The sequence below is a fragment of the Phalangium opilio genome, unplaced genomic scaffold, assembly GCF_054372755.1.
Source record: "Phalangium opilio isolate 3A_F unplaced genomic scaffold, DU_Popi_V2 ptg000063l_1, whole genome shotgun sequence".
Classification (NCBI taxonomy): Eukaryota; Metazoa; Arthropoda; class Arachnida; order Opiliones; family Phalangiidae; genus Phalangium; species Phalangium opilio.
The window spans coordinates 6,369,938-6,384,541 of NW_028324180.1; positions in this window are offsets into that span (position 1 = coordinate 6,369,938).

Genomic DNA, 14,604 nt, shown 5'->3' on the forward strand with positions numbered 1-14,604 from the left:
CACCCACAAGTACCCACAAGCACCCACAAGTGCCCACAAGCACCCACAAGTACCAATAAGCACCCACAAGCACCCACAAGTACCTACAAGCACCCACAAGTACCTACATGCACCCACAAGTACCTACAAGCACCCACAAGTACCTACAAGCACCCACAAGTACCTACAAGCACCCACAAGTACCTACAAGCACCCACAAGTACCTACAAGCACCCACAAGTACCCACAAGCACCCACAAGTGCCCACAAGCATCCACAAGTACCAATAAGCACCCACAAGCACCCACAAGTACCTACAAGCACCCACAAGTACCTACATGCACCCACAAGTACCTACAAGCACCCACAAGTACCTACAAGCACCCACAAGTACCTACATGCACCCACAAGTACCTACAAGCACCCACTAGTACCTACAAGCACCCACTAGTACCTACAAGCACCCACTAGTACCCACAAGCACCCACTAGTACCCACAAGCACCTACAAGCACCCACAAGTACCTACTAGCACCCACAAGTACCTACTACCACCCACAAGTACCTACAAGCACCCACAAGTACCTACAAGCACCCACAAGTACCTACAAGCACCCACAAGTACCTACAAGCACCCACAAGTACCTACAAGCAACCAGAAGTACCTACAAGCACCCACAAGTACCTACAAGCACCCACAAGTACCTACAAGCACCCACAAGTACCTACAAGCACCCACAAGTACCTACAAGCACCCACAAGTACCTACAAGCACCCACAAGTACCTGCAAGCACCCACAAGTACCTACAAGCACCCACAAGTACCTACAACACCCACAAGTACCTACAAGCACCCACAAGTACCTACAAGCACCCACAAGTACCTACAAGCACCCACAAGTACCTACAAGCACCCTCAAGTACCTACAAGCACCCTCAAGTACCTACAAGCACCCACAAGTTCCTTCAAGCACCCACAAGTACCTACAAGCACCCACAAGCACCCTTAAGTACCTACAAGCACCCACAAGTACCTACAAGCACCCACAAGTACCCCCAAGCACCCACAAGTGCCCACAAGCACCCACAAGTGCCCACAAGTACCAATAAGCACCCACAAGCACCCACAAGTACCTACAAGCACCCACAAGTACCTACATGCACCCACAAGTACCTACAAGCACCCACAAGTACCTACATGCACCCACAAGTACCTACAAGCACCCACTAGTACCTACAAGCACCCACTAGTACCTACAAGCACCTACAAGCACCCACAAGTACCTACCAGCACCCACAAGTACCTACTAGCACCCACAAGTACCTACAAGCACCCACAAGTACCTACAAGCACCCACAAGTACCTTACAAGCACCCACAAGTACCTACAAGCACCCACAAGTACCTACAAGCACCCACAAGTACCTACAAGCACCCACAAGTACCTACAAGCACCCACAAGTACCTACAAGCACCCACAAGTACCCACAAGTACCTACAAGCACCCACAAGTACCCACAAGTACCCACAAGCACCCACAAGTACCCAGAAGTACCTACAAGCACCCGGAGCAAGTACCTACAAGCACCCACAAGCATCCACAAGTACCTACAAGCACCCACAAGTACCCACAAGCAACCACAAGTACCCACAAGTACCTACAAGCACCCACAAGTACCCACAAGTACCCACAAGCACCCACAAGCACCCACAAGTACCTACAAGCACCCACAAGCACCCACAAGTACCTAGAAGCACCCACAAGTACCTACAAGCACCCACAAGTACCTACAAGCACCCACAAGTACCTACAAGCACCTACAACACCTACAAGCACCCACAAGCACCTACAAGCACCCACAAGTACCCACAAGCACCTACAAGCACCCACAAGTACCTACAAGCACCCACAAGTATCACAAGCACCTAAAAGCATTAGTATTTACTAAGGGTAGATTAGGGGCGCGTCAGCTTCCAGGGAGACGGGAGTCTTGTCTACTATTTAAGGGGAATTTTAGCTGCGCGAGCTTTCGGGTTTGAGTTTTGACGGAAGAGTGGAGACCGGGAGAGGAGACGGGACGGGAGTCTTATGTACCGTCGGGAATGCTCTAAGCCTTTGCTTAACTGAATTTTCTACTTTGATTTAAATATTAATTTTTCAAGCCAAGTATAATTTTTGTGATCTAAGTGAGACCATTTTTGTTCGTAATATATTATTTTACTAATAGCTCCTTAGAAGGTTGCGTCAAATGAGGAATTTTAGCTTGACCATTGCAAGCAAAACTCTGAGGCCATTGCCCAACGTTCACTGAGCCGCTTCGTCAAATTATCTTATTACATTAGCATTGAGATTGTTTTAAAGTTCCTAACTCTCGACTTTGAAGTTATATACTGTCTAGTGACAATTATGCAAAGAAGCTGCCAATTTTGGTTTCAGAAAATAATAAAATTCATCTTCTTTTGAAACTTAACCTGAGAAATTTAAATTAAAGAATAGCTTGATATCTTTTCCAATGGATAACTGTTTGATATTGATATTTTCGTTTCATTGATTTTAAATAAATTGGTATTGACATCGGTTAATTTACGATATTGCCCAATTGATCATCACTAATAGTTTAAATAATTTCAATTAAACGGTTCAAAACCTTTAGGAAAAGCTTAGTTTTATAATGAATAAAATTCTAATTTTTAAGTAATAAATTAATTTATCGTAGGTAATTAATTTACTGCCTTAGTGTAATTTATGCTGAAATAAAAACATGCAATGAAAGAGGAAGTGACGTACATTTGGGTAAGTGTTTGGCGGGAGATTCAAATGTTGATTTGGGTTAAAGAAATAAGAGAATAATTTGAGATGGTGAAATGTTTGGCGGGAGATTCAAATGTCGATTTAGGTTAAAGAAATAAGAAAATAATTTGAGATGGTGAAATGTTTGGCGGGAGATTCAAATGTCGATTTGGATTTGGGTTAGAGAATAGGGTTTTAAGCTCTCTCTCCTTATGGAACCAACCCTAATGTTTACATTTGGAATTAGTGTCCCTGGATACATTTCAAGTGTTCTGCTAATTTCCGCTCTCGCGAATTTCCATGAGGCTCAAAGTATTTGACTTATTTCCGCCCCCTTTTCAACCTTGTCTTGCTGTGAGCTATCAGGGTTCATACAAACCTGGAAAAATCAGGGAAATAAATAGTTGACGAAAACCTCAGGGAAATTTAGAATTTTTAGTAAAATTCAGGGAAATCAGGGAACTTTGCGTCAAACAGAGGCCGAGTAATTAAGCAAAATGTTCATGACATGAACATACCCTCCATAGGATTAACATTCCACTAATTTTTGGAGGCTCATAACTCTGGTTCTACTAGAGATACAGGGATGTCCTTCGAGTATGTTATAGTCTTATTTGCCTAACAATAACATCCAACGATACTAATAACTTGGGATTTTGTCAAACAGGGGTCGAATAATTAAGCAAAATGTTCGTGAACATTCCCTCCATAGGATTATCATAACACTATACTTTGGAGGCTCATAACTCTGATAATATTAGAGATACGGGGAATCGGGGATGCCCTTTGATTATGTAATTGTCCTATTTACCCTTCCTCCTTCACTGTTAAAAAAAATGGAACGGTTTGACACCTTTAGAGGTGTTTCCTAATGCATCCCCAGTAGCACCTCTATTGGTGTTTAAAAGCACCATTCGAGAGGATGTCAATACGCACCTTTGAAAATAGTGCGAAATAATACCTTCTCTGAAGGTCCTTTTTAAATCCTGTTAGGTGTTTTAATCACTTAGAATAGAGGTGTATATTAATACCAGAAAAAGTGTTAATAAACCCTTTAAAAAAAGGTCTTTTTGAGACAAATTTGGTGTTTTTAAATTCCATTGACGTTGGTGCTTTTTAATTCCTGTTAGGTTTAAAACATCACCCTTAATAGAGGTTTATAATTATACCAGAAAGGTGTCTATAGACTCTTAATTTCTTAAAAGGTGTTTTTTGAAATAATTGTTTTTCAAAACACATGAGTTACCATAGATTAGTCTTTCAAAATAGCTGCTCAAATCCAGTGGATTAAGGGTAAACGTTTTTTCTGCTGTAAGCCTTATTCAACCGTGCAAGAATTGATACGCGTGCGAAATGGTTACGTTTAACCTTTACTGTATATCCTCAATAGTTCTATTGAAGGACCTGATTTATATCCTTCAAAAGTGTATTTAATTTTCGGCTCACTGTGAACCGTCAAGACCTCCTCAAAAACACGAATTCATGGAACCAAACCGAACAACGCTTACCAAAATCTTTAGAAGTAGCATTCAGTGTAACTAGGATAGTTTAATTTCACGTTTACAATGTATATAAATGTAGTAAAGCTGAATTAAAAAGTAAACACCGAATTTGAAATATTAATATAAAAGATGTTCTTGGAATATTGAAATGAAACAGAGCTTTTTAGCTACAAAACTACAAAAAGAATCGTAATGCCGAAACATACTAAATATTTTCATTTAATATTCTACAATAAGAAAATGTTATGGTTTTGTAAGAGATAATTTTATTTTACTCGCTTTATATTAACTTTGATATGCGTATAGTGTTTCGATTCAGATGCAATCTTCATTACTCGTTCTGTATAAACTTTCACTTGTGTCGTTCCGAAGAAAGAAGATTATCTTAAATAATTAAATAAATATAAATGATATTAATTTTTTTAATCGTCGGTATTTTACCTTAATTCTAGTTAAGTGGTTTAAAGAAGCGTTATTCTTAAAATGATTTTAAATATAGCTATTGTTGACGTTTGACTTCTAGCGTAAACCGTTTTCACAAATTTTGGAAATTTAGGGTATATAAGGCGATTGATTGACAAATGGTAGGAATAAGCGCTATTGCATGAACCTTTGGTCGAAGCCCTGCCATTGGGAGGCTAGTCGTTTCTCGTAACTTAAGCCGTTCGCGCGTACATCTTAATCCCAACGATGATAATGGAGTAGAAGCTAATGTTTCAGATTAACGTGTATGTGGTATACACAGATGGTGTTGTCAGAAGCCAATAAGTACAGATAAACGTGTATTTCGTATATACCATTAGAAAAACAAGTTGGGAAAACCAAAATTTTACCTCTCCGAGTCAAGACGACTACTTACAAACTTATTTACCCAGATATGGAAATGTTTCTTAAGTTAAAATTTATGAAATATTAAAGCAGTATACAAAGCATAGCAAATATACTGTAAATCAGACGACATTTTACATCCAATAATGATATACTTGTACACATTAAAATCATCCGATGGGGGAAAAACGGGAAATGAAGAGATACAATTTTGGAGGGATATTACCTTTACGTGTTTGTAAAGGCCCAATTTTCTACTCCTCAACTGTATGCCCTCTATGTTCAAAGCCATATTCACAACAGGGTTGCCATGTAAACACTATCCTCTCGTTTCACCTCAACGATTTTCTTAGTTTTATCAACATGACTGTTAACGTTACATAACAACAAAGCTTATTTGTGGCTACACACACTGAAAGTAAATGCGCATCATAAAAAGCATGAAAACACGAAGCTATAATCCGATTACGATCAGACCTTTCACTGGTCTGGGCTGCGTTCACCAGAGCTCACCAAAAAAGACAGCGTATTTTGGAAATGTTTACCGGTGTGCTCTGTCGTCATAGCTTTTCTCCGGTCATCCGCGTTTTATAAATGACGCTAGCGCAATAAAGCGTGCAAGGTACCAAGGCTTAACAAAAATTGTATGTTAACATATTTATAGAGATAGATAACAACTTTTGTAATTAAAATTAGAAACTAACATTTCTCTTAAAATTCTCGCGTGATCAACTCATTTCACGCCAATTAAATAGCTATAGTCCCATCAGAATCATCAATCTATTTGTATTAATTCCTCCATGGTTTTTTCGCCAAGCTGAGAACTACGCGTTTTACGTCACGTTATCCAAAAAGCCGACTATTTTCTTTGAAGACTGCGCTAGCCCAGCGCTGAGCACCATGACGTCAAAATTCATAAACAAAATCCCGTTATGTAGGACACTGTTCACAGCGCTGGGCTCTGCTGAACGCGGCCCAGATTTCCACCATGATTATAAAATTTAAGCCTAATTATTTAAAAGTGTATTTAACTTTCGGCTCACTCTGAACCGTTAATGTCTCTGCATTACAGAAACGAAAACCAAGCGTTTACTTTTTGGTTCACTAGGCCTATTGACAAATAAAAGTTCATTTGACCATCATAATAGCGTTGTGCTTGTATTCACTTTAGAAAGGATTATGCTATAAACAGATCTAGTATAGCTTAAGTAATATATAAACATCCATTTTAATAATAATATTTAAAAACATCTTTGGAATATCAAAATGAAATAGAGCTTTAAAGCTACAAAAGTACTAAATGCATCATAATTACGAAAAATATTTCCACATATTCACTTTATATTAAGGATAAAGGAAATATTATGGTTCTGTAGGTTTTCTTTACACATCAAAACAAAACGAACTTCTAACGCAGCGCACTACTGTAACAACGGACGGACACACACAGACAAAAACATAGGCTGCTTTTTAACTCTTTCCGTATTAATTTTGAATTGAGAAACAAGATTATCTTAAATATTAAAATAAATATAATTAATATTTAACATTTTCTTCGTTAGTTATTCGCCTTATTGAACGTTACATCGTTTTAAAAAAGAACAATTAAACATTCTTGAGAGACTTGACTAATATTGGCGTTTGAAATGAAGCATACGCCGGTTGCTTCGCCTTACTAAAATAGGTAGTATATAAGGGTGTCGAACTATAGTTAAAAGCAAGAACAACCGCAATTGCGAAAACCTTTGGTGGACACCCCACCTTAGGGGACTAGACGTTTCTCGTAACCCTAGCTGATCGCCGCGTATGTCTTAACCTTAAGGATAATGTTGGAGTAGAAGCCAGGTGTGCAGACTGGTGTCCATGTGGGATGGTCAAAAACAAAGACCAGAAGATGGTGGTGTTAGAAGCCAGTGTGTACAGACTGGTGTCCATGTGAGATGGACAATGACCAGAAGATGGTGGTGTTAGAAGCCAGTAAGTACAGACTGGTGTCCATGTGGGATGGACAAAAACAAAGACCAGAAGATGGTGGTGTTAGAAGCCAGTGTGTACAGACTGGTGTCCATGTGGGATGGACAAAAACAACGCCCAGCAGATGGTGGTGTAAGAAGCCAATGAATACAGATTGGTGTTCATGTGGAATGGATAATTGACTAGTCAGATGAAGTAATAGTGGCTAGTTGAATTGTGGATAGCCTCAAGTTCTGAATTTTCCGGAAACTGTGAATGCGGTCCGGAAATAGCGAACACATTTGCTTCGATTCGGAAACTGCGAACGCGCTCCCCTGGGGTGTAAGTCAATAACAACAGACAGACAGACAGACACACACACACACACACCCACACCCACTCAACCACACACACCCATGCCTGTCGATTTTAGAACCTCTCCGTGACATACGTCACTCGGAGAGGTAACAAGTGTGGAGATTGCGTATTGAAGTAGAATTTTAACCTCTCCGAGTGACGATGACGTCACGGAGAGGTATTGCACTGGACGTGTCTGTGTGCTTGTCTGGCACCGTGTTCGCAGTTGGCAAATCGAAGCAAGCGTATTCGCAATTTCCGGACCGCGTTCGCAGTATACAGAAGTTCGAAAAATGTTACTTCGTTGCTATATCCAAATTATTTAACGTCAATAATTAACTATCCGTTACACCTTCATCTACTGTCTAACCACCAATTGTTTCACCCAATCCCAAACGTATTTAATGGCCTCTAATATCAATACCATGCAATAGTCTTTCGTGTACACCACATACGCCACACGCGGCTAGGGTTACGAGAAACGTCTTGCCTCCCAATGGCAGAGCTTCCACCAAAGGTTCACGCAATTGCGCACTTTCTTACCTCTTAGTGTGAATCAATCACCTTTTATACCCTTAGTTTACAAAAGTTCTGATATAGGTGTTCCCTAGAAGTATAACGTTAAAGATAGCTATGTTTAAAATTATTTTAGGAATTAAGTTTCTTAAACCGACTTAACTATAATTAACGTAAAATACTGACTATTAAAATAATTAATATCACTTATATTTATTTAATTATTAAAGATCAACTTCTTTCTTTGGAATGACAAAAGTGAGAGTTTTTATAGAACGAGTAATGAAGATTGCATCTGAATCGAAACGCTACACGCATATCAAAGTTAATATAAAGCGAGTAGGATGAAAAGATCTCTTACAAAACGATAACATTTTCTTTTTGCAGAATATTAAATGGAAATATTATAAATATTTTTCGGCATTACGATTCTTTTAGTAGTTGTGTAGCTATAAAGTTCTGTTTCATCTCAGACACACAGATACGTTCAGTGTAATACCTCTCCGTGACGTCATCGTCACTCGGAGAGATAAAAACCTGTGTCAAGGGGAAATTAAAGTATTTTTTCTGAATTACTCTAATTCCAAGAAATTCCAGCATATTGAACTCTTCGAGAATTATTTTCCAATGATTGAAAAATCATAATAAGTATGAATTACTTCAAATATTTGGTATAAGGTAGTCCAAAGCAATTTTTAAAATCTTTGGGATCTTTTTAGAAGGCTTCACTATGCAGGTAGAATTAATAGGTGATTTCCCTCTAAGGTCATATCAAAAACCTTTCACTTAAAAAAAACACCATATCAGCTAAAAAGTGTTAAGTCAAGCCCAAAGGTGTTTATTCGCACCATTCAAACAGATTTATATTAAAAAGACTATTTCCGTTTTTAAAAAAAATGATAAGGGTCAATTAACATCTAAAGGTGTTTATACGTACCAGTGATTCACCATTTCCTTAAAAAATACCTTAAAAGAGTCAACTAGCTCCTTTTTACGGAGAAAACACCATCTCAGTTAAAAAACACTCTAAAAAGAGTATATAAACACCTCGAGGTATTTCCGAACACCCATGAAACACCTTTTTTTCTAACAGTGTTCGTTAACATTTGCTCCATAGGATACTCCATATACGGGAAAAATCTAGGAAACTCAGGGAAGTATATGGGGAAAACCTGGAAATCTCAGGGAAATTTGTTTTCCAAAGTTGTATGAACCCTGCCTATTGTGTCGGGACGGAAATAAGATAACTTTGAGACACTTATAGGGGTCACTGCCTCACTGGACCAATGTCCTATAAATTGATTGGGTGTGCAAAAATGTACTGGTTGCTGGACCAGCTTGTTTATATATTACTGTATTGTGATCAACTTAGACAATTTCGCCTTATTGGTTCGAAGCAAACAAATCCAATTTCTAAAAACGTCATGTTCGGATTTACGAATTTCGAAAACAAAGTGTACCGTTGAAACATAAGCTAACAAGTTGGGAAAACCAAAATATTACCTCTCTGAGTCAAGAGGACTACTTTCAAACCTATTTACCAAGATATGGAATTATTTCTCTTTTTTTTTGTGAGCAATTGCAGAAGTTAAAATTAATGAATTATTAAAGCAGTATTCAAAGCTTATCGAATATATATTAAAGCAGGCGACATTAACATTCCAATAAGGATATGTCTTGTACACATGGAAATCAGTAAATGAGGAAAAAACAGGAAATGAACAGTATAAATTTTGGAGTTGTCATAATAGGCCTAGCTTGATAATGTGATAATAGGCCTAGCTTAAAATAATAATAGACATAGCTTAAAGATAAGGCCTAGCATAAAAAACATATTCATTCTATATATACTAGAGCGCAGAGTGAATCGACAGAGGTTCTAGACTTTAGCTTATTACGAGCTACAATAAATACATTATCCCTAACTTACTCGGAGTGTCTTAATTTTACAACATTGTGATATTACCTTTATGTGTTTGTAAAGGCCCAATTGTCTACGCCTCAGTTGTATACCGTTTATGATCAATGCTACGTTAACATTTGGATTGATGTGTAAACACTATCCTCTCGTTTCACCTCAACGATATTGTTAGTAGCTATAACCAGTCGGACCAGACCTTCAACTGATCTGATGACCTCCATGATGCTTTCTTCTATTATAAAATCTAAACCAGATTATTTAAATGTATATGGCTTAGAGTTCTTTATAAAATCTCCTAAGAAAGGTTTATGCTACAAGCAGATGTAGTATAGATAAAGTAATATATAAACAGCCATTTCAAATAATAATATAAAAACATTAATAGGAATATCAAAATGAAACAGAGCTTTATCGCCAAAAACTACTAGAGGCACCGAAACTAAGAAAAATATTTCAATATATTCATTTTATGTTCTGAAGAAAAGAAAAATTAAGGTTTTTCAGGATATCTTTACATATCAACAAATGCTAACGCAGCCCATTAGTATAACAACGGACGCACACACATAAACTGCTCATTTACTCTTTCTGCATTAATTTTGAGTTGAGAAACAGGATTTTCACAAATACTAAAATAAATATAATTAATATTATATATTTTTTTCGTTAGTTGTTCACATTTTTCCGCGTTACATCGTTTTAAAAAGGGACAATTAAACATTCTTGACTGATATTAACATTTGAATTGAAGCATATGCCTTTTGTTTCGACTTACTCAAATCGGTAGTATATAAAGGTTTCGAATAGCAGCTAGGGATAAGAACAGCGTAATTGCGTGAACCTTAGGTGGAAGCCCCACCTTTGGGAGGCTAGGCGTTTCTCATTACCTTAGCCAATCGCCGCGAACATCTTAACCTTAACGATGATAAAGAAAAAGAAGCTAGTAATTAAAGACTTGTACAGACTGTTAAAAAAGTCTTTGCGCGTTGCGTTTTTCGCACATATTTTACTATATTTCAAAAACTATTAGAGCTAGCGCTCTGGAATAAAGTGCGTTATAAAAGTTTTGCATTCCTCTTTCATATTTTACCCGTTCCACAGTTGTCCTTTGCATACTTATACCGGAAACCGGAAATGTCAAAATTATCAACTTTGAAAATATTGGATTATCGAGGATATAAATGCGATTTTCGGATTCCTTGGGGTCGGTTCATATTTGAAAAGTTTTCACCAAATTCAATTCGGATGAATAGGTCACGAGTAATCAGCCTTTATTCAAAATCTGGCAACTTCGATTTAAATGGCGATAATTCATAATCGAGTATCGAATCTTTGTCGTAATAATGCTTGTTAGATGTTATGGCACCTTATGCGTATATATATGATTGGTCTTGTGGCGCAATACTTTGAAACAAATCAGACGTTCATTAAAGGGATGGTGAAGTGGAAAATAAAGTAATTGTTTATTGATTTTTCCATAAGACAGTGAAACAACCAAGAAATAACACCGAACGATTTTTAAACTAAGATTAGTTTGAAATTTCATGAATAATTTTAAATAAGAACCTCCGACCAATCGCGTAGCGCCCTGCCTTTTTATCAACAATTCAGCCCGATTCATTGCAGCCTAGTGAAAATCTCATTCATGATGGGATATGCGCTTCACGAGATCCCTTCAAATAGACATATTCGACTATTCCACAAAAGAAACAACTTCAGAGGAGATGGCTTCTATGCTAGGAACGTTCGCTACGCGATTGAGCTTCGCTAAACGGAGCCTGGGGTTGTCCATAGCCCCCGCGTTTAGCGCAAATGTGAGGCCATTGAAAGATTTTTATTTTAGAAGCAGAAATAGGGAGCAGAGTAATCTGGGCGCGCGTCATAGTTTAAAGTGTTAGAGTCACCAAAAATCGCTATTTTTAAAACTAAAAGGTTTTAATCCCATCTGAAAGATCAAATCTTTCTGATTCAGAATATCTATTAATCAAAAATGTCTTGATTAGAATCAAGACCTAAAAAGTATTGATAAGACTGAGGTTATCACTTGTCTGAAGGATCAGATATTAATTTTTCTTTTTAATTGAAACTTAAATGCATGCTTAAGAAAAAACAACGTTCCATTACCGTTTTCCGTTGAAATAAATTATTTTACTGGTAATCAATTTCAAAAATTTACTTATCTCGGCTTTTCGACCACAATTCCATTCCCCGAAAACATTTTATCATTACATTTGGGAGAGTACGTGTATGGTTTTGCATTTTAAAAGGTTCCTAAAGACGTTACATCCCATTCGTGACCGGGACGCTTCGCAGTGGAACATTTTAATTATTCTAAAACAAATGGCGCCAAATTCAATAGGGACAGTAAGATTTTTACTCGCGGTTTTGCAAAATGATGTAATGTCAAGTGTACTTTAGTCAACCATCGTATTGTTCTTTTTCATAGTTCAGGGCATGATCAGTGTTACTGCCCAATTTCTCTCTCTAGTTTCTAGCAATGGTTAGAGACTATTTGATATGGCACGGACAACGTTATATACATTTGTAAATTCTAAGTAGCACAAAAGGAAAAAATGCAATTTTTTTATATTTTGGTTTGAATTAAATAAACTAATGATTGTAGTTATAACGCACAGAAAGTCAAGGGAATGGCACCAGTAATGAGCAGCAAAAAGAGAGGAAAGTTTGCTTCAAGTTAGCAGAGGGACATGGTAGTGAAAATGGTAATCTAGAATTTTGTTCGTTCAAACCTTAATATATCATGAAAAATTCAAGTGAGGAGGCGGCACTACCAAGAAAGATTGGTTTTGGCAGATAACAGCGAAAAAAATGTTCTACACACACTGGGACTATGGGAGAGTTTCAAGGCCGAGGTCGCACATGATGAAATTTCAACTCCAGTTTACATCAATTCTCCCTGGTCGTACTAGTAGCAGGTTAAGCTATAGTTTGCTCAGGTCCTGTTAGTCTCGAAAGGGTTATATAGTGCTTGAAACTTTTAAAAGGTTCTTGTCATGGCTAAACAGACCGCTATTACAGTTTTTTATTGTTTTATAGGTTATTTTGACACGTTATCTCCCAAAAGTAATTAATGTAATGATAAAATGTTTTCGGGGAATGGAATTGTGGTCGAAAAGCCGAGATAAGTAAATTTTTGAAATTGATTAGCAGTAAAATAATTTATTTCAACAGAAAACGGTAATGGAACGTTGTTTTTTCTTAAGCATGCATTTAAGTTTCAATTAAAAAGATAAATTAATATCTGATCCTTCAGACAAGTGATAACCTCAGTCTTGTCGATTTTTTTTAGGTCTTGATTCTAATCAAGACATTTTTGATTAATATCTGTTCCTTCAGTCTTCATTTTACTTAAGAATGTTAAGAAACTGTTTTACATTTTCAAAATCTGCACTAAGCAGAAACATATATAAAGGGGACCATAAATTTAGCTCAATCAGACATTTATTTTAATGATACTTAAAAAAACGTAAATCAATAAAAGTTAGTATTCTTATTGTAATTAACATAATACATTTTTTTACCCCAGAAATAGGACCAAATGGAAAATTTTACAAAATTTTTAAAAATGCTGATTTATGTCCGTTTAACATTTAGCTCAAAATTGTCATAATGCCAATATGAAATTCGGATATCCTTAAAACTTCACAAAGACGATCCGAGATTGTCAATTTCAAACTTTTATGTAGCAAAAGTACCTACAAGCACCCAGAGCAAGTACCTACAAGCACCTGGAGCAAGTACCTACAAGCACCCGGGGCAAGTACCTACAAGCACCCACAAGCACACACAAGTACCTACAAGCACCCGGGGCAAGTACCTACAAGCACCCACAAGCATCCACAAGTACCTACAAGCACCCACAAGTACCCACAAGCAACCACAAGTACCCACAAGTACCTACAAGCACCCACAAGTACCCACAAGTACCCACAAGCACCCACAAACACCCACAAGTACCTACAAGCACCCACAAGCACCCACAAGTACCTACAAGCACCCACAAGTACCTACAAGCACCCACAAGTACCTACAAGCACCCACAAGTACCTACAAGCACCCACAAGTACCTACAAGCACCTACAAACACCTACAAGCACCCACAAGCACCTACAAGCACCCACAAGTACCCACAAGCACCTACAAGCACCCACAAGTACCTACAAGCACCCACAAGTATCACAAGCACCTAAAAGCATCCACAAGCACCTAAAGGCATCCACAAGCACCTACAAGCACCCACAAGCACCTACAAGCACCCACAAGCACCCACAAGCACCTACAAGCACCCACAAGTACCTTCAAGCACCCACAAGCACCTACAAGCACCCATAAGCACCTACAAGAACCCACAAGCACCCACAAGAACCCACAAGCACCCACAAGTACCTACAAGCACGCACAATTACCTACAAGCAGGCAAAATTACCTACAAGCAGGCACAAGTACCTACAAGCACCCACAAGTACCTACAAGCACCCACAAGTACCTACAAGCACCCACAAGTACCTACAAGCACCCTCAAGTACCTACAAGCACCCACAAGTACCTACAAGCACCCACAAGCACACACAAGTACCTACAAGCACCCGGGGCAAGTACCTACAAGCACCCACAAGCATCCACAAGTACCTACAAGCACCCACAAGTACCCACAAGCAACCACAAGTACCCACAAGTACCTACAAGCACCCACAAGTACCCACAAGTACCCACAAGCACCCACAAACACCCACAAGT